The sequence below is a fragment of the Nycticebus coucang genome, chromosome 14 (genome assembly GCF_027406575.1).
Source record: "Nycticebus coucang isolate mNycCou1 chromosome 14, mNycCou1.pri, whole genome shotgun sequence".
NCBI classification, from domain to species: Eukaryota; Metazoa; Chordata; class Mammalia; order Primates; family Lorisidae; genus Nycticebus; species Nycticebus coucang.
The window spans coordinates 28,315,611-28,338,280 of NC_069793.1; the positions used below are offsets into that span (position 1 = coordinate 28,315,611).

A 22,670-nucleotide genomic window follows, 5' to 3' on the forward strand; every position below is an offset into this window, starting at 1 on the left:
AAATAACCACAGACTCATCAGAAATCCAAAAAATCCTTAATGAATATTACAAGAAACTTTATTCTCAGAAATATGAAAATCTGAAGGAAATAGACCGATACTTGGAAGCACGCCACCTTCCAAGACTTAACCAGAATCAAGTGGAAATGTTGAACAGACCCATATCAAGTTCAGAAATAGCATCAACTATACAAAACCTCCCTAAAAAGAAAAGCCCGGGACCAGATGGTTTCACGTCAGAATTCTACCAAACCTTTAAAGAGGAATTAGTACCTATATTACTCAACCTGTTCCAAAATGTAGAAAAAGAAGGAAGACTACCCAACACGTTCTATGAAGCAAATATCACCCTGATCCCCAAACCAGGAAAAGACCCAACAAGAAAAGAAAATTATAGACCAATATCACTAATGAATATAGATGCAAAAATATTCAAGAAGATCCTAACAAACAGAATCCAGCAACACATCAAACAAATTATACATCATGACCAAGTTGGTTTTATCCCAGGGTCTCAAGGCTGGTTCAATATACGTAAATCTATAAATGTAATTCAGCACATAAACAAATTAAAAAACAAAGACCATATGATTCTCTCAATTGATGCAGAAAAAGCTTTTGATAATATCCAGCATCCCTTCATGATCAGAACACTCAAGAAAATTGGTCTAGAAGGGACTTTTCTTAAACTGATAGAGGCTATCTACAGCAAACCCACAGCCAATATCATATTGAATGGAGTTAAATTGGAATCATTTCCACTCAGATCAGGAACCAGACAAGGCTGCCCATTGTCTCCATTGCTTTTCAACATTGTAATGGAAGTTTTAGCCACCGCAATTAGGGAAGAAAAGGCGATCAAGGGTATCCATATAGGGTCAGAAGAGATCAAACTCTCGCTCTTCGCAGATGATATGATTGTGTATCTGGAAAACACTAGGGACTCTACTACAAAACTCCTAGAAGTGATCAAGGAATACAGCAGCGTCTCAGGTTACAAAATCAACATTCATAAATTGGTAGCCTTTATATACACCAACAACAGTCAAATTGAAAAAGCAGTTAAGGACTCTATCCCATTCACAGTAGTGCCAAAGAAGATGAAATATTTGGGAATTTACCTAACAAAAGACATGAAAGATCTCTATAAAGAGAACTATGAAACTCTAAGAAAAGAAATAGCTGAAAATGTTAACAAATGGAAAAACATACCATGCTCATGGCTAGGAAGAATCAACATTATCAAAATGTCCATACTACCCAAAGCAATATATAATTTCAACGCACTCCCTATTAAAGCTCCACTGTCATATTTTAAAGATCTTGAAAAAACATTACTTCGTTTTATACGGAATCAGAAAAAACCTCCAATAGCCAAGACATTACTCAGAAATAAAAACAAAACAGGAGGAATCACACTACCAGACCTCAGACTTTACTACAAATCGATAGTGATCAAAACAGCATGGTATTGGCACAAAAACAGAGAAGTAGATATCTGGAATAGAATAGAGAACCAAGAGATGAATCCAGCTACTTACCGCTATTTGATTTTTGACAAGCCAATTAAAAACATTCAGTGGGGAAAAGATTCCCCATTTAACAAATGGTGCTGGGTGAACTGGCTGGCAACCTGCAGAAGACTGAAATTGGACCCACACCTTTCACCATTAACTAAGATAGACTCTCATTGGATTAAAGATTTAAACTTAAGACATGAAACTATAAAAATACTAGAGGAGAATGCAGGGAAAACCCTTGAAGAAATTGGTCTGGGTGAGTATTTCATGAGGAGAACCCCCCGGGCAATTGAAGCAGCTTCAAAAATACACTACTGGGACTTGATCAAACTAAAAAGCTTCTGCACAGCTAAGAACACAGTAAGCAGAGCAAGCAGACAGCCCTCAGAATGGGAGAAGATATTTGCAGGGTATAACTCTGACAAAGGTTTAATAACCAGAATCCACAGAGAACTCAAACGCATCAGCAAGAAAAAAACAAGGGATCCCATCGCAGGCTGGGCAAGGGATTTGAAGAGAAACTTCTCTGAAGAAGACAGGCGCACGGCCTTCAGACATATGAAAAAATGCTCATCATCTTTAATCATCAGAGAAATGCAAATCAAAACTACTTTGAGATATCATCTAACTCCAATGAGACTAGCCTATATCACAAAATCTCTAGACCAGAGATGTTGGCGTGGATGCGGAGAAAAGGAAACACTTCTGCACTGCTGGTGGGAATGCAAATTAATACATTCCTTTTGGAAAGATATATGGAGAACACTCAGAGATCTAAAAATAGATCTGCCATTCAATCCTGTAATTCCTCTGCTGGGCATATACTCAGAAGACCAAAAATCACAACATAACAAAGATATTTGTACCAGAATGTTTATTGCAGCCCAATTCATAATTGCTAAGTCATGGAAAAAGCCGAAGTGCCCATCGATCCACGAATGGATTAATAAATTGTGGTATATGTATACCATGGAATACTATGCAGCCTTAAAGAAAGATGGAGACTTTACCTCTTTCATGTTTACATGGATGGAGCTGGAACATATTCTTCTTAGTAAAGTATCCCAAGAATGGAAGAAAAAATACCCAATGTACACAGCCCTACTATGAAACTAATTTGGGACTCTCACATGAAAGCTATAACCCAGCTACAACTTAACAACAGGGGGAAGTGGGAAAGGGGGGGGTGGGTAGAGGGAGGGGAATCGGTGGGATCACACCTGTGGTGCATATTACAGGGGTATTTGCGAAACTTGGTAAATGTAGAATATAAATGTTTTGGCACAGTAACTGAGATAACGCCGGAAAGGCTATGTTAACCACTGTGATAAAAAAGTGTCAAATGGTTTATAAAGTGAGTGTATGATGCCCCATAATCATATCATTGTATACAGTTATGATTTAATAAAAAAATTAAAAAAAAAAAAAAAAGAAATAATCAGGCCATTTCATTGGAAAAAAAAAAAAAAAAAGAAGACAGGCACACGGCCTACAGACATATGAAAAAATGCTCATCATCTTTAATCATCAGAGAAATGCAAATCAAAACTACCTTGAGATACCATCTAACTATAGTAAGATTAGCCTATATCACAAAATCCCAAGACCAGAGATGTTGGCGTGGATGCGGAGAAAAGGGAACACTTCTACACTGCTGGTGGGAATGCAAATTAATACATTCCTTTTGGAAAGATGTTTGGAGAAGACTTAGAGATCTAAAAATAGATCTGCCATTCGATCCTATAATTCCTCTACAAAAATCACATTATAACAAAGATATTTGTACCAGAATGTTTATTGAAGCCCAATTCATAATTGCTTAGTCATGGAAAAAGCCCAAGTGTCCATCGATCCATGAATGGATTAATATATTGTGGTATATGTACACCATGGAATATTATGCAGCCTTAAAGAAAGATGGAGACTTTACCTCGTTCATGTTTACATGGATGGAGCTGGAACATATTCTTTTTAGTAAAGTATCTCAAGAATGGAAGAAAAAGTATCCAATGTACTCTTCCCTACTATGAAACTAATTTATGGCTTTCATATGTACGCTATAACCCAGTTATAACCTAAGAATATGGGGAAGAGGGAGAGGGAGGTGGGAGGATGGGCGGAGGGAGGGTGATTGGTGGGATTACACCCGTGGTGCATCTTACAAGGATACATGTGAAACTTAGTAAATGTAGAATATAAATGTCTTAACACAATAACTAAGAAAATGCCAGGAAGGCTATGTTAACCAGTGGGATGAAAATGTGTCAAACGGTCTATAAAACCAGTGTATGGTGCCCCATGATCACATTAATGTACACAGCTATGATTTAATAAAAAAAAAAAAAAAACCTTTGCCAAATATAATCAATAAAAAGGGAGGAAGAAATGTTCATTAAATAAATTATGACTGTTAAAACAGACATAACTACTGGAAATAAAAACTCTTGAAACTGCAAGAAATAAGCAGGCAGACACAACTGCAATATATTTGAAAACACAGATCAGATTTGGCAAACTTTATCTGTAAAGGATCAGATAATAAATAGTTTCAGCTTTGTGGGCCTTACAGTCTCTGTAGCAAAGACTCAACCTCTGTCATTATGAAAAGACATGGCTGTGTTCCAATAAAACTGTATTTACAAAATCTAAAAAAAAAAAAAAAAGTCACAACTAAGGGTGGCACCTGTGGCTCAAAGGAGGACACTGGCCCCATATGCCGGAGATAGCAGGTTCAAACCCAGCCCCAGCCAAAAACTGCAAAAAAAAAAAAAAAAAAGTCACAACTAAAAATGTATAGAAAGATAACCGTTTCAGGCCCTTTCAGGCCCCTGGCCAGGCTCTGTTTCTATAAGATATCTTTCCACTATTTCATTCAATATCAGCAAATACTTAACTGAGTGCCTAATATATCTAGCATTGTCCATGGCCACTGTTAAAAGGTCAATAAAACACATTATATGGAAGAGTCTTTAGACCCTACCTACCCAATTTTTTTCTAAATTTAAGTTTTTTCTTTTTATGGAAGCAATGTAGTATGAATGATTTTAGAGAATTCACAAGAAAAAAAGTAAAATATGAAAATAAGTTATAATCCTACATGCCATAAAAGCTGCAACAAAATTTTTTCAGTGGTTATCTAATTTTTTTATGTATCTGTGAACTTCTACAAATGAGAATAAAATCATATTGTACTTATCATAACTCAATGTGCCAGCAATATCATGTCATTAAATATTCTTTTATGTAATTTTAATTGTTATAGAGAATTCCATTAAATAAATATAAAAGTTATTTAACCAGTTATTTAACTGTTTAAAATTATAAACAAATACCTTTGTACTAAATCCATGTACATTCGTGATTATCTCTTTAAATTAAGTAAAATGTCTAAGATTAATCCTAAATTAATGGACTGAAAATTATGATATCATAATGCACTCAATACTAATATGAAACCAGTAGACGATTTAATACCCGCATAAGAGAAAAACTCAATTCAATTCACGTTGGCGGGTAAGAGGGAAGTAGGGAAGGGAGGGGGGGAGGAAGGGGAGGAGAGGAGGGGAGGAAATTGGTGTGCTCCCACTTAAGGAACACAATATGAAGGTATTGGCACACCTTTTGGGTGTGGGACACAACTGCAAGAGGGACTCTACCTAACATACGCAAATATAGTAATCTAGTTATGTGTACCCTCACATTAACCTGAAATTAAAAAAAAAAAAAAAAAAGAAAAAGAAATGTGGAGAAAATAAAGAAAATAAGTATGATAAGAGATAATGAATCTAGCTTTGGCCATGTTTCATGTGAAGTGCCAGTAAAGTAACCCAAAGACAGCTTTGAATGTAGGCTAAAGTGTGGGAGAAAGATCATAGCCAAAGGTAAATATCTGATCATTCATTATGTTGAGGTAATGCCCTAAACTGTAGGGAGTCAGCCCCCACACGACCTGTGAGTATCTCTAATGTTTGATGGTGAGGAAGGAATGAGGCAAATAAAGACAGACAATAGAAACAGAGTGGACTTTATAGAGTGCACCGGGGAGGTCAATGTCCTTTGTGTGAGAGACAGGGAAGCCCTAGAAACTCCAGATGCACTCAGTTTTTATTATTTCTCTTGATTAGCTAATGGGTGCTTGTAACAATAACAACACACATGTTAATTTTGGATTACCCATCCAATAACTCTTTACCTATTTTTATTACTTTTACTTCTTAAAATATTTATCAATCATAAACAGGATTATAGAAAATAAAGGAAAAGGGTGCATGGAATTTGGAGTTCGATGGCACCCAGTTAATCCTTTGTTTCCTGTGGGGCAGATAGGTTGAGGCCTTACTCATCTTTAGGAGCTGGGAGGAATAACACTGAATCTTTTAATCTCACACCCCTGAGAACTAATGTTTTTTGTTCAATGAGTCAGCTGTGTATGTTGTCTTCAAATGGCTTCTCAAGCCCTTTCAGTCCCCCAGCCAGGCTCTTGTGGACCTTTTTTGGGGGGTCCTTTCAGGCCCCCAGCCAGGCTCTTGTGGACCTTTTTGGGAGGGTCCTTTCAGGCCCCCAGCCAGGCTCTTGTGGACCTTTTTTGGGGGGTCCTTTCAGGCCCCCAGTCAGGCCCTTGTGGACCTTTCCTCAGGGGTCCTTTCTGACCAGTTAGGCCGTTGTGGACCTTTCCCTGAAGTCCTTTGATGTTGGTGCCAAGCCGAGTCATGAAGCCCCCAGTACAGTGTGTTCTTTCTGGAGGCTCATATCCTCCTCCCCTTCCCCTGCATACCTGACCCTGATCACACAACCTTTCATACAATCATTTCATTGTTGTATCAATCTAACTCTATTTTCATAATTTTAACTTTTATAATATTCACCCACATTAAACCATGAAATTGTTTTTAATATTAATAGTAATATTAGAATGAATAATAAGGGTTATTAACATTCATTGAGTGGCAGGCACTCTTTTGTGAGCAACTCATGACTCATCTAAGCTGCACAATATTCCTCGAGGCAGGTACTGATACTGTCCCCACTTTACACTTGAGGAAACCCAGGCTAACAGACAGATTAAATAACTTTTTCAAGGTTATACAGATGGTAAACAGCAGAGTGGGATCTGAACCAGGTGTTCGGACTCCTATCCTCCTAACTACTGTGCTTTGCTACCTGGAGTAATACAGCAAAGGAAGAAGAAGTCCTTAGAGACAGAAGCAGCAGAAAAAAGAAAAAAAAGAAATCCAAGAAGGGAGACAAAGAAGGAAGAGCTTACAATGGTGAAGGAAGAACCAAGCATACAGGGTACATTCCAAAACTGCAACTGGCTAGGTCTAATGACAATGGCTAATACCATAATCTACATCAGTGACCACTGGAAGAGTGATAAAGATATTCAAAAGAAGTTAAAAAGCAGAAATCAAGCCAATGTCAGGTAGGGGAATCCTGTTCCATTGCCTTACCAGTCTCTACTCCACAGAGACGCAGGCGTCATTTTATCTGTGAGCTCCTTAGGCAGGTCTCTGCCTGAACAGGTCGTGAGATAGCCTGACCGGCACTGCGCCATATTAGTGTCTCCTGAGAGTCAGTTTGTAATGACCACAGCCTGATCTAAGTCCAGTTGGAATTCCCTGTTTGCCTCTGAATACCCAGAAAATTGGTAGAATTAAGACTTGTAAAGACTTTTTGGGGACATTAACAGAGAAATACTATTGGGGAATAAAGATAAGGTAACCTAGTCTACAATACATCATTAGTTAACCAAAGACAGAAAACACAAATATTGAATGCATCACTTTCTCTTTTAAAAAGGTCATACCCAGGGCGGCGCCTGTGGCTCAGTCGGTAAGGCGCCGGCACCATATACTGAGGGTGGCGGGTTCAAACCCGGCCCCGGCTGAACTGCAATCAAAAAAATAGCCGGGCGTTGTGGCGGGTTCCTGTAGTCCCAGCTACTGGGGAGGCTGAGGCAAGAGAATCGCTTAAGCCCAGGAGTTGGAGGTTGCTGTGAGCCGTGTGACGCCACGGCACTCTACCGAGGGCCATAAAGTGAGACTCTGTCTCTACAAAAAAAAAAAAAAAAAAGGTCATACCCATAAATAACACACCCCAGGCCAACTCTCCACTGCTGCCTACCGCATAGCACCAGTGACTCCTAACTAGCTACCACTGGGACAGGTGGCACCTGTTCTTTGCCACAACAAATCCCTAGAAACTCTGGTGTGAGCACTAGCCTTGGCTGTGGGTGGAGGGGCTGGGGCGCTGCGTGAAGTGTAGAGAGGGTTACTGAGAACACTGCTGGGGCAACCAGAAGTATAAAGGATAAGGTAAGTGGGGAAGAAATCGCCTTAGGACTTAGTCTCCCCAACTTGTTTCCCTTTGACAGCCACAAAGATGTCCTAAGTCAGTCCCAGAGCAACATCAAGCAGTGGTCAAAGACGGAGCAAAGTAGACATAGAGATACTGGGAAATAGGAGGAGTTAACTCAGGGATGAAAGGGTTCCTCACACTTCATTAAAGTCAGAAGCAAAGAATATATCCTGTGGCTACTTCCATTCCTCAGTGCACTGTTCTAATAAAAGGAGGAATAGTTCCAGTTCACCTCACTTATCTTTTAAGTCAGGCACAATCTAAATCTAGTATTTACTAAGAAAATACTACGCACCAGCACAACACTATGGTAATAGTCTATTGACTTAAATACTTGAAAAGCACAGCAATGTCTGAAAATAACTGATGTTACATAAGAACAAGTTCTATTTGTTCTCCTAAGCACTTGGGGTACTCTCTACCAGGTTATCTGACAGGTAACCAGACGAAACTCCTTTGAAGTAAAGACCAGGCCGAGTGCAGTGCTTCACACGTGCAATCCCAGCACTGTGGAAGGTCGAAGCGAGGATCGCTTGAGCCCAGGAGTGTGAGACCTGCCTGGCCAACATAGACAGACCTTGTCACTACAAAAAAAAAAAAAAAAAATTAGCTAGGTATGTTAGAGCACACCTATAGTCCCATCTACTTGGGAATCTGAGGCAGGAGGGTCACCTGAGCTGGAAGTCTGAGGTTGCTATGAGCTCCGTTGACACCACTGCACTCTAACTTGGCCAACAGAGGGAGCCTTTATCTTTAAAAAAAAATTGAAATAAAGAACAAAATATAATGAAGTCCCAGCCGCTGATACTGAACAATTACTGGAATCTCAGATCTAAGTTCTTGTCTAATCTTTCAAAATTCCTCCTTTTAAAACATAAAGTTTTCGCTTTTAAAACACCAGATGATGCAGAAAAGAACCTGTTCTCTCTCTGCCTAAACCTACAGTATAAGGCTCCTTTCTAAACCTTGAAATTAGTTCCATAAGAATACAAGACACAGTATCCCTCCAAAGACCCAGAGACTGTCCCTTCTAAAGGCTTTTATCATTAAAAAAAAAAAAAAAGCTCAGCAAATAATAAACCTTTTGGCACAATGAGACAGGAAAAAGTTCTTTTTCCATATGATAATGTCAAAATGGCAGATGTTGGCACAGCACAGACTCCAAGTAGCTGAAAGCCTGATTAGCGAGCCAGATGCTACTTCCCAGAGTTATCCTGGTAGCAATCCAAACGTGCCACCCCAGTGTTCGTCTCCTCTCCTTCTGTTTCTGTTTTTCATCACAGTCCTTTTCCACCCTTTCATCTTATCCCTAATGTTTCTTGCTTTGAAATAAGTGTCAGACATAATACAGTTTAGAAATCCAACAGCAATATTTCAGAGAACAAGTCAGTTATTGAGACCTGAAAGAGCATTTCTTTGGGCATTTCTGAGTCAAAACTTCAATACAGATGAGACAAAAGTTTTTTCTAAAGGTTTTTTTAGAGGTTTCATTATTCTGAAGCAATAGAATTTCCATTTCCTTTTGATACCAAACAGATAAGCTTCCAAAAGATCTCCCTTACAAGGCTCACTCTACACCTACAGTGTCTAATTTCAGACCAAAGGAAAAGGTTATACTCCCTGAAAAGATGGAAAATTTTAATGCCTTGATAAATCAGATGTTATAATCAGTATACATGCTCAGATGTATACTGATTATACATCTTCCAGATAAAAATGATTATTTTCAGAAAACTCCATTTTGAAAGAAACTTTTTTAAAAATTCAAATTGATCCACACAAAAGCCAGACCAGTGTCCACACGCTGAGAAGCATTACCGCACCTGCGGTAGCATTTTCTCAAATCAGCATAACCAACATCGGAATTCACGAGCAAATCCTGCCAGTAACCTCGGAGTGTCTGTTCTTCTGCACGATGGTCAGCAGCAATATAAATCAAGCGCATGTTCTTCGTCATGAAGAGGTATTGTATATACTGCTAGAAGGAAAGAAAAATTCATGGGGGGAATTCTATGCAGCACTGGGCAACTGCAAAAAAGCCTTCTGCAAAGAGAATAGGGGATAAGCAATCATGCTTATAACAAGGTTGGGTCCATTCAAAGTCAGGGTGTGATTTTCATATTATACTCCTTGCCTTGAGCAATGTTTCTCTGGACAATAATATTTGCTCCTGACTTGTCCAGCCAAACTACTTCACTCCACTGCTTCTTGCTCACATGCTTCTTGGTATCCAGCCTCCCCTAGAGCGATAGTCGTTAGAACTAAATAAGCAATTTAAAAACCAATCAATCATAAATCAGAATAAGTCCAAAGAAGCTAAATTCAGCAGACAAATGTTTTGTCTAAATTCCCTTTGCAGTGCTCTGAATTCCAACTGTTTTATGTTCTTCATTTGAAAGGGCAGAGGGAGGAGAGGATTACCCCAGCCTGGCCAGTCAGGAATAATTGTACTTTCCCTGAGGCTGGGTGATAATTGACTCATTATTCACAGTCATAGTCATCAACCTGTCAAGGCACAAATGCACAACCCTGGCCTGGAAAAATGTGTGTCAACACCCTAGATAAGAGACATAATAACAGTAAGCTGAAATTTTTGAAATGTCCAGTGTTAGGCACTTATAGAGAAAAAAAAAGTGAACAGAGTATAAACTCGCTCAAAGTTTATTTTCAGGTAAGTATAAAGTTGCCCAAAGTTTATTTTCAGATAAGTGTAAAGTTGCCCAAAGTTTATTTTCAGGAAGAAAATCTTTGTGATAGTTGAGTTCTAGAGCTCATTTGATCCAGAAGTTATATTCTGGGCATTAACTACATACAAAGTGACCAAGATAGGTAAGCATCAGGTCCCTTCCCTTTCAGAGTGTACAAACTAGGATATGAAGCTGTGTATGCAAACCACCAAAAGAGGAGGCACCCACGGCAGATGACGTAAGGGAGGTACAAAGTCAGAGAATGGTAAGATCATCATCAGTTTGGGAGGATCGCAAAAAGCTGCACACAGGATGGGGCCTTCTGAGCTGGGCTTTAAAAGACAACTACAGTTTCAACAGGTGACCATTATGAAGAGGTTATTCCACAAAGGGAAAAACTTCACGAGCAAAACCCCCAAGGTGGGAAAACACAGACAGGCCTGAGGAAGAATCACCAATTCTATCACAAAAATCAGAGCGCATATTTACTAACACGTGGACAGGGTAATTTGAAGGGCATGACAAAAACTCTGTACTTGACTTAGGTCTTGGAGAGACCTAATCAGAGCTGTCAGAGCTATTGTAGTAATCCAGGTGAGATGCGGAGAGCCTCAGCTACCGTGCCGTGGTGGCGGTAAGAATAGAAGAGATACAGAACAGAAAAATAAAGAGCTCACAAGTGAGTTCTTTTTGTTTCTGTTTGTTTTCTTTTTGTTTCAGAAATGAAGGCACAGTCTGCAACTGGTTATGTTTCCTCCTTCTAGATACCACAGGATATACGCCTTATCTTTCTACTGAAATTTGTACCATTCTTTGAATTTGGCACGTCCTAGCTAACTTTTTTTCTTATACAATCTCTGTGATGGTGGAAGCAGTCGATACAGCATTATCTCCTTCTTGGCAACCTGTCAAGGGGATTACACTTTGGTGCACAAAGGCCACCCCATAAAATAAGCTTACCTTCCCGACTGATTTCGTCAAGGCCACAGAAGTGGGAGCAAATGCAGCATATTTGAGCATCGCCTCCTATAGCTCCAGGACTCACAGGGCGACAGGGTTAGTGACAGTGTTTACACTAGGTAGAATCCATTGTTTTTGCACCCTGTCCTTTTCTACTTTAAACATACAAGTCTATGCACAATTGCTTTATTTTCTTAATAGGAAATAGTGACAGACAATTAGTACCCTCCACATCTTGAGCCAAACCCAGAGTCACAAGGACATGTGCTCATCTAGTGAAGAACCCAGGGTAAGGATCTATGTATCCACGAGCATTACCCCCACGTCTCAATAGCTTTATTGAGGTGAAGTTTACAAACCGTAAAATTCACTCATTTTAAGTATGCAATTCAATGGTTTTTAGCAAATACACAGAAATTTATTACCATCACAATTCAATTTTTAGATCATTCCATCACCCCTTCCAGAAAGGTGCCTGGTGCCCATTCGTAGTCACTCCTCATTCCTACCTCAACCACTGGCAACTACTTTTTCTTGCTGTAAGTTTGTCTTCTCTAGACATTCCATATATATGAATCATATGATACGTGGTCTTTTGTGCCTGGTTTCTTTCACTTAGCATCATATTACCAAAGTCCTTTTATGCCGTGATACGTATTAGTACTTTCCTTATTCTCATTGTCAAATAATATTCTACTATGTAACTAGTACCAAATTCTATTCTTCCATTCACCAGTGATGAAGTTGGATTTTTTTCACATTTTGTACCCCCTTCATTGAGTTTGATCCAAAGACCATCACCACTAATCAGATTCCATGCAGTGCCCCAACGTGACGAAATCAAACCACAGGATAATTACAGAGTTTCATCTTCTCTCCATACACAGACAGTGGGAGGCACACACATGTTCATTGAGCCTACAAGTCTCTAATCACCTTATGTCCTCTGTATTGTCACAGATTTAGGCTGTTTTCTATCAAGTGGCTCTGTTTTCTTCAAATTTGTAACAAATCAGCTAAAATTACCTTTCTAAATTGTTAATTGCCTATCCTTTCCCACTAAAAATGTAAAATTAAGAAGAGCAGGGATTCCATGACCAGGAACTTAGGTGCAGTTCCAGTAAGGTAAAACACTCATTCTCCACTCCAAAGGACAGGTAACAATTAAGAATGGAATGGAAATTGATACTCAACCATTCAACCAGCAAGTTCTACGCCAAGTTTTCACTATGTGCTTGTCATTCTACTAAACTGGAAAACAAGAAGAAAAGTTAAGCAAGTTAGATGGCACGGCCTTTACCTATAAGAAGCATTTAATCTATTCCCTTAAAACATGTACTCACTCATATGTATAACATTTTACCTATCTTTTAGCCAGCATTTCCATGTCTAAGAATTTATCTAAAAGAAATTTTTAAGTATGTAGACAAAGATTTCACTACAAAGCCAAAAATGTCTAATCTAGTCCCTTGAAAATTTTTACTTTAATCAAGGCCATAAATTTTTGCGTATCTTTGAACCAGCGAATTTCCACATGTAAAAATGTTTTCAAAGGGTACAAAAATGTCACTGCCAAAAATAAATTGTAAAGAAAGGCCAAAGTCTTTACAAGAGCCCAGAAGGGCCCAGGCCTGGTCCTTCCCCATCTCAGAGCCCTGTGCCTTCTCATTCTGCTCCTCACACCTGTGCTCACAGGACTCTAACCACACTGGGCTCCTCACTGCTCCTCAACCAGCCCGGGTGCTACTATAACCTGGCCTCTACACTGGGTGCCCCCTGCACTCAAACATCAGCAGACTTCTTTTTCTTTTGTCTCCCTTTGTAGAGTACTCTGGCATCATAGCTCACAGCAAGCTCAAACCCTTGGGCTCAAGCGATCCTCTTGCCTCAGCCTCCGGAGTAGCTGGGACTACAGGCACCCACCACAATGCCCAGCTAGTTTTTTTTAAAGACAGGGTCTTCCTCTTGCTCAGGATAGTCTCAAACTCCTAAACTCAAGCAATCCACCTGCCTCAGTTGACTTAACTCCCTCACTTCCTTCCAACCTTCATGCAAATTTTACATTCCCCAGGAGGCCTAACCAGATCACCCTATAGAAAGTGCAACCCTAATCAGCATTCATAATCCCCTACCCTGCTCTGGTGTTTTCTTTTTTTCTTTTCAAAGCAATTACTATCTTCTAACAGATATTTTTCTTAGTCATTACATTTATTTTCAGTTTCCTCCTTCTAGAAGGTAAATTCCCTGAAGGCAATGATCCTTATCTATTTTGTTTGCTTCTATGAATAACACTTAGCACACAGTAGATGGTCAATAAACATTTATTAAATGAATGAGGCTGTATGCAATGTAGTATCATTCATAACAGCCACATTGTTAATCTGAATCCATTAGAATTCAAATGTCCAACAAAAAGAGAATGATTTAAACAAATTGTGGCCTATACACACAATTGAATACTATGCAGTCATCAAAGACACTGTTAAGTAATATTTATTGCCAGGAAGAGATGTTCATAATGCAATGTTATGTGAAAAAGCAAGTTAAAAAAAGATTATGCAGGGCAGCACCTGTGGCTCAAGGAGTAGGGCGCTGGTCCCATATGCCAGAGGTGGTGGGTTCAAACCTAGCCCCAGCCAAAAGCCAAAAAAAAAAAAAAAAAGAGTATGCATAGTATGATGCCCTTTTTATACAATTAATTATAATAAATTTGCTTAATATATAAATAAATGAAAATATTATGTTGATCCCTTACTATAATTCTGGTGTATGAATATAAGTAAATAAATGCATGTACATGTTTTGGCTGTATGCAATTATTTAATTCTAATAAGTTTATGAGATAAATGTTGTGTATATCCATTTTATAAATTATAAAACTGAAGGTCAGAGACATTAAGTAACTTTCCCAAGACCACCTCATTAGACAATAGCTGAGCTCAAATTCAAATTCTGGTTGCCAACAATTCCCCATGTTCTTAACTAATAATTGTGTGTGTATATATACATACACACACATAAACAGAAAAATTCAGAAAGGATGTATACACTCATGGTTTACCTCTAAAATGATGGATTATTGTTTGATTAGTTAGTTAAATCAATCTAGGTTTGCCTACATGAAAGAGACACCTATAGTAACAATAGCTTAAACCAGATGGAAGATTATTTCTCTCTCAATCCACAGCAGAGATGTAGATAAGCCAGGGATAATATAACTGTTTAGGCTCCTTCTATCTTTGTACCACCCCACGGGACCATCCTTCTCTACATGGTCCAGCCCGGGGCACCGCTGTATTCTTGTTCCAAGCAAGAGGACAGAGAAAGGGAAGAAGGAGGCACATACATCACCTCTGCAATTAGCTGAGGCTAGTTTAAGCTTCTACCCTCAGGAAGCACCAAAAATAGAGCAGCTGAAACAAGAATTTCATTTCTCTCTTATACAACAGTTTAGAACAGGTGGGTAGGCTCTGTTCCAAGAGATGATCCAAGGATCCAGGCTGGTGGGATGTTCTGCCATCCTAACTACATGGCTTCCGTGTCTGGGTCTAAGGGAGTTTACTCTAACCACTGACAATTTAGAAGAAAGGAATAAAAAGAAGCTATTCTTCCTAGTAAAGTATCTCAAGAATGGAAGAAAAAGTATCCAATGTACTCAGCCCTACTATGAAACTAATTTATGGCTTTCATATGAAAGCTATAACCCAGTTATAACCTAAGAATGTGGGGAATGGGGAGAGGGAAGGGAGGGGAGGGGGGGGGATGGGCGGAGGGAGGGTGATAGGTGGGATTACACCTGCGGTGCATCTTACATGTGAAACTTAAATGTAGAATGTAAATGTCTTAACACAATAACTAAGAAAATGCCAGGAAGGCTATTTTAACCAGTGTGATGAAAATGTGTCAAACTGTGTATAAAACCAGCATATGGTGCCCCATGATCGCATTAATGTACACAGCTATGATTTAATATTAATAAAAAAAAAAGCAGCAGCAGCCAGGGGACTTGCCTTAAGGATATGAGTTGCACATATCAGTTTCCCTCACATATCAGTTTCCCTCACACACCACTGGCACAAAATTAGTCAAATGGTTATACCCAGCTACAAGGGAGACTGGAAATATAATCTTTATTCTGGCTGGCCACAGAGTAGCTACAAACTCTACTGCTACATAAAGAGCGTGATTTTTGTTTTGCTCTATGTGTGTGTTTGCTGGCTCCTCTGAATATTTTCTAATTTTTCTATCATGAATAAAAACATTAAAAAACAAGCTTTTATTTGTAGAGATGAAAAGCATTTCAAGCAAGCTTGTGCTAATCCTCAATCTAGGGAGAGTACCTATATGTGTACTTCTTCCTTCTTAAAGTCTTCCTTGAAAATGATAGATAAAAATGTATATATACGGATACATATAATGTTATAAGTCAAACTTCTTTAATATCTAACTTGGATGCCCCTGTTTTAAATCACAGCTAACCTAATCATAAAACTACTCTTGTGCAAGAATTTAAAACTTACCAAGTACCTTCACATATGAAATACAGGACAGATCAGAAGCAGCAAAATGACCGGAGTGGCATTTCCTGGAACAAGATGCCTCTACAGCCTGTGTGGTCTCCTTAGCACATCTGCTTTTGGCAACGTGCTTACAGAGAACTCAGTTCTTCTGGAAACAAAAGACACAAGCAGCAAGGACACTTCCCTGTGATGCAGTAGCTTTGGTCCACAGATACATGCACTGTAGTCCTTCAGACTTGGGACAAAATGCGTGCTGAACCAAAGCCCCACTAAAACTCTGTGAGCTACTGTATGCTAGCCTCCGTATGTATGTATCACAGATCAGCAAGATCAATTATTCCTATAACCTATCACACGTTTTCACTGTCAAAATGACTTTTAAATAATAAAAAATGGTGGCATTAAACAAAAAGTCATATTTAAAGTAAAATAATTGTTCTTATGATTTGAGGAGGGTGGAGGTGTCACAGTTTCATAAAAGTTATATACCTTGTTCCTAGAAAAATGCAATATTTATAAAAATGAAAGAAGAATTCATGTTACCTCCCTAAACTCCTTCTTGATCTCACATGGGGAGTATTCTCAAAGCTAGTTGGAAAGTCAAGGTTCCTGGGCTACATGCAAGAACTACTGAATCTTGGGGACAGATCGTAAGAATATGCCTTTTAATAAGCATCTTCCAGGTGATTTTACATATATATATATATAAAACGTAAAATTCCCAAGCAAAGATTCCATGAAATAGAATGTCAATTTGATAATTAAAAAGAAGAAACTTATACCTTATCTTTGTCAAAGTACATAAATACTTTCATGTGATAAATGTGTACAGACACAGTCTTTAGACCATCCACCAGAGGCCAGTGTAGGATTATTCCCTGAACTAATGCGTATAGTCTCACATACATTTGCCACACAGGGTACAATACACAGCTGGTTTTAATCACTGCTAGGAATAAGATAAGAACAACTCACACTACAGACAATATTTCACATATTTTATGTTCAGATTCAAGAATTCTTATTTAACTTTGATATTTTTCTTGCACATCATAAATAAATAGTTCCCCAATCATAAAACTTTATATTTGATGAAGTCTTTAAAATTTGCCAAGTACTTTCTCGACTATTTCATCTACTTTGCACCACAACCATATGAGACATACCGAACAGGCAGAAATACACCTGGTTTATAGATTCAGAGTAAGCAACAGGCCTGTGGTCTCAAGAAATTAGTGTATGCTTAAAGTAGAACCCAGGTCTTCTAACTTCAAAGAATCCCATTACACTGGCCCTGCCCACAACATAATGGGAACTATAAAGGCAGTAAAATCTTCATAGAAATAAATCTCTACAACCTAAAAGACTTTCCTTTACCCTGAGATGATGCTCTTTTGCCCACCTGCACAAAAATTGCATCCACTAAAGACAACCTCTTTAATTCACCTGAGTTGGACGGCATTAAAGGGAGTAATTTTTCCCTCTCATTTATAAATAAATACTTCATAAGAGTTTTCTAACTTTCTGAAGTAGAACATCCTCTGAACACATTTGTAACAATATAAGACTCAAAACACTGGCATAAGGCGTTAGGGCAGCTCAAAAGCAAACTTAAAATTAAATAAGTCTTTCATGTTCTCTCTTGTTTTCAAGGAATTCTAGGATGGCCCTCATTTAAAAAAGGGAAAAAAAGTTTGAAGTAATATAAAGCAGAAAAATGTCTGAAAATTCACTGTTCTAGTCATTTTTATTGTTCTTTTCTTACATCATAGCATGTATATTCGATCTAAAACTGGGACCAAAGGCAAATCAGTTTTCTGAATATTATTTTATCAGCACTATGCAAAGAGTAGTTAATACTGCCTCACCAATGAACCTCTAACGATACACTCTATAAACATGCAGACTGCTATTCTGCCTTGCACAGATAGAGCACTGGAGAATGACACCACCCCATATCAGCAGACAGCAATAAATACAGATGCCATATTGGCAGATGAATTCTTCTAGGGCAGGGACCCTGTTTCCTTCATCCAGTATTCCAAGATTCTAGTCGATGTTTAAACACAGCAGGAACAGCCAATACTGACATGGCCTCAACATTAGGAAGAGGACTATAGAGTCCCTATAGGGAGGGACGGAACACAATATCCAGAATTACATGACTGGCTATAACCCCTTTTTCTAATAAGTGGTTCGCAGACTACAAAATCAAAACACAAGAGACAAGCTAAATCCAGAAAACACATGAAAATGGCATAATGATGCCTCACAAAGAGTGCAAGAGTGAGTTGACTAGCATACTTAAATCTATCTCCTCTACCACGAAAAAAAAAAAAAAACTGAAAGTCCCATAGTAGACAGATTGTGGTTTGACTTTCATAAAAGGAAGATGTGTTTGGTTAAAACAAAGTTTCCTGTTTGTATCCCTTCGGGTTTAGCTGACCATTTCAAAGAAAATATTATCGTTCCATTTCAAAGAAAATATTATCGTTCCACGGCTGAAAGAACATTTTGCTAAAACCATTCAGATTTAAATATGTGCCCATTCACCTGAATCAGAGGACACAATCTTACGACCACTTCAGTTTCAAGTGGAACCATTTGTCCTTTTCCATAAAGTAGTGACTTATCTAATAATGATGAGTAAAAATAATAAATGAAGTTAAAGACAAACGCATATAAAACAAGTGTGCACTCACTTGATGTTGTTTCAATTGGCTATTTAAAGGTTGCTAATAACCATTCTAAAAGTTTATTTGGCTATTACCAGTTCTCTGCTCTATTTTATAAAAGTTTAAAATCCCACTTGCCCTAGCTGAATTAAAAAGTTCAACTCTCTAATTTATACATACACATAAAATACATCACATATAAAATACACAAATTGAAAAGACAGAGGATCTAAGAACATTCTTCTTTTATTTATAGACAAACAAAACTTTTAAGAAATTCTCATATCTTACTTCACTGAGAGAGCATTCTAGAAAAGATATTTATTGGAACAAAATACTACACATTAAAAACACTGCTGAAAATAAATTTAATGATTATAATTCAAAATGTCATACATATTTAAATACATTTTCTTTCCTTATCCAATTACAATTAAACTATAGCAGAACCAAAAAAAATGATTATCTATGGCCTAAATATTCATGTTTGGAATGAATATGAATTGTTAACAACCTCAGCTCAAGATTTATGCTAATACATCTAAAACAAAATGGCTCGATCAGCTCAAAATCTGTCATAATTTGAGAGGGAAAATTTCCTCCTGCAACTGAACCAGCAATTTTCTGTGTTTCATAATTTGTCAATTTGTTCCCTAAGTGTAGTGATTTAGTGATGACAAAAGAAATAAAGAAACAAATGAAAATTGCTTAATTATAGTTTGCAGATGTTCCCCCAAAAAGAAAAAACAGGTTAATACTGCTGATCCTGTTTCCTCCATAGGACTCCACTACAAATTGGTTTACTCTGCTTAATACTTTCTTTCTCCTTCAGTATTCTATGTGGTATTTGATGTTAAGCTGTGATAAAGAGGTCACATACAGACAGCTACTGAATTTATGATCGATATAAAATTACCAACCTTTTTTTTTTTACCCTTTTATTCTTTTCAGCAATACAAAAAAAAAAAAAAACCCCACATCAATAAAAAGCTTTAAAATAACACTGCTTCCTTAATCTCTCCCTTGGGATGCCAGATTAATTAACTTTTGTTAATTGCCTCCCTTTACTAGCAAGTCCTCCTATGATGCCTTCCACAAATTTCCCTTGCGTTAACATTATAGTCATGGCCTATGTCCCATGGCCTGGGTCTTTAGTCAAAGTCAGTTTATTGCTATTTGCTCTGTTATTTTCAATTGCGCTCTTTGCTGTTAAATTCACATTTGCAAAAGTGCTTCCTGAGTTACCCTTTTTTTTTTTCTTAACGCAGCTAACGAAAAAAAGGAAACAGAAAAACGCTGAAAATGACCTGTGAACTAAAAACACCACTCAGTAGTCAGCAGGGAATTAAATGACTGATAACAACAGCCCAGAAAACATGGCTTCAGTGCCACCTGGAAGCATAAAGCTGGCCGGTTCGTTTCCAACTTCCTCTGGCAGGCAATCTGCCAGTTGCAAGGGTATCAAAACAATGTTAAGCCCTCCGGTCTCTATCTAATGCGTGACAGAAAATAACTGCAAAGGGCTACACAGCCAGGATTATTTTTCTTGTTGTGTTTTCTTTTATGAGAGAAAGCTGTTTTTATGCTCTACTGAAATTCCTTTCCTGCTCTGAAATTGGTAAGAAGGCCAGCTGCTTTCTATATTTTTCTCCGTGGTATTTTTCTACAGCAGATTTTAAATTCATTCCTCAGCCTGGGAAAAGCCTCTCTTTGTACGCCACCCCACCCCCACCTCCAGAAGTTTAAAGATGTATTTCTAACATTTGGATTCAAAATAGCTTTGGGGACCAAAATGATATGTCAACTTCGGGAAAAGTGTTGTTTTATGTGCTGTCACCAGTTTCACTTTTAATTACATTTTTTTGAAGCTGTCAAGTCTGAGGAGTGATACTCCTTTGGCTGAACTGACAACTCAAAATTTATCAGTTCAGAAGTATAAACCAAATCCCAACCCAAGATTCGTAGCTCTTGACAGAACATTCACTTAATAAGGAAAAAAATTAAAAGACTCCTGAAATGAGAGCTGTGTAACTTGGAAGAAGTCTCTTGGCCTCTGTGGGCCTCAGTATCTACCAGGCAAAGCACTCAGGCCTCTCCTTTGACTCTTTCCCTCTTCCTAATCCTAACAGTTGCCCATAACCAATGTGCTGTCTGTCCTTCAGTCATTCCTTCTCTTGCAGGGTCTCCTGGCCCCATTTCCACTTCCTCCTCCACTGCGCCAGGGCAGACCTGCACCCCTGTCCTGCTTAGCCACCCAGCCTCCCGGACTCCAGATGTTTCCTTCTTGCCTCTACCTTTCAGAATCACTTGCAATGTGTGTTATTGTTTGTCGCTTGTTTGTTTTTAAATTGTACTAGGGCTTCCAGTTACCTAGTATGTCAAACCCAAACTTGGGGCCTCTTGACACATTCTCCTTTGTGGGCTCTCCCTTGGTGCCTGGCCATGACATGCGGATAGTCTTCAGGGCTGGACCTGAGGCCTTCCTGTCTGCCAGCCACTCTGTCATCCTTTATTTTCATTTATTCAAGAAGTATTTTTTAAACATCTACTCATTCCATACTACCAGGCATTGCTTTGGGCACCAGAGTACTAGTGGTGAAGAAAAGGAACAAGAAATCAGCCCACATGGAGCTTATACTCTAGAGAAGACAGAATCAAGTGTATTTTGAGGTAGCACATCCATCCCTGCGGCTCCCATTATCCACATGACAGTAACTCCAAGATCTCCAGCACTGCCCAGTGCACTAAGGAAGGCGGAGAAGAAAGTGGTTCTGACCGTGGGCTTTGTAGTTACACGGTCTAGACCTATAGTCCAAGTCCATCTCTTCTAAGAGCACCAGGCATACTGGACTAGGGCTCCACCTTTATGACCTCATTTAACCTTAATTATTGCTGTAAAGACCCCTGTCTCAAAATACAGTCGACATTGGGGGTTAGGGCCTCAATATATAAATTGAAAGAGCACACAATTCAGTCCATAACAGCAAGTTATTGAACCTTAAGTCTTCGTTTCCTCACCTGTAAGTTAGGATTAATAAAATAATAAAAAATAAAATGTAAAAAAAGGGCCAGGCGGCGGCGCCTGTAGCTCAGTGAGTAGGGCGCCGGCCCCATAGGCCGAGGGTGGCGGGTTCAAACCCAGCCCCGGCCAAACGGCAACAAAAAAATAGCCAGGCGTTGTGGCGGGCGCCTGTAGTCCCAGCTGCTCGGGAGGCTGAGGCAAGAGAATTGCATAAGCCCAAGAGTTAGAGGTTGCTGTGAGCCGTGTGAGGCCAGGGCACTCTACCCGAGGGCAGTACAGTGAGACTCTGTCTCTACAAAAAAAAAAAAAAAAAAAAAGGGCCAGGTGAGGTAGCCCACACCTATAATCCCAACACTTTGGGAAGCTGAGGCAGGAGGAGGATCACGTGGAGCCAGGAGTTCAAGACCAGCCTGAGCGATATAGTGAGACCCCTATCTCTACAAATAAATTTTTTTTTAAACTAAATTTTTTTGAAAATTGCATGTACCTGCAGTTCCACCTACTCAGGAGGCAGAGACACAGGAAGATCACATGAGGTCAGGAGTCTGAGACTGCAGTGAGCTCTGATCATGCCACTGTAGCCTGGGTGACAGAGACCCTACCTCTAAAAAAAAGTAAAAAAACCCCAGTTTACTAAGTTATTATAAAGATTAATAGGATTAATAGAGACGATCCTTGTAAACTGCTAAGCATAATACCTAGTACTTAAAAACTGCTAACTGCTGGGCGGCGCCTGTGGCTCAGTGAGTAGGGCGCCGGCCCCATATGCCGAGGGTGGCAGGTTCAAACCCAGCCCCGGCCAAACTGCAACAAAAAAATAGCCGGGCGTTGTGGCGGGCGCCTGTAGTCCCAGCTGCTCGGGAGGCTGAGGCAAGAGAATCGCATAAGCCCAAGAGTTAGAGGTTGCTGTGAGCTGTGTGACACCACGG

General features: G+C 39.0%; 1 protein-coding gene across 3 annotated transcripts in view; it reads right to left on the bottom strand.

The window, feature by feature from the left end:
* The window catches only part of IFTAP (intraflagellar transport associated protein), a 78,229-nt gene that overhangs the window by 30,675 nt on the left and 24,884 nt on the right, over positions 1–22,670 (bottom strand). The window lies entirely within an intron of this gene.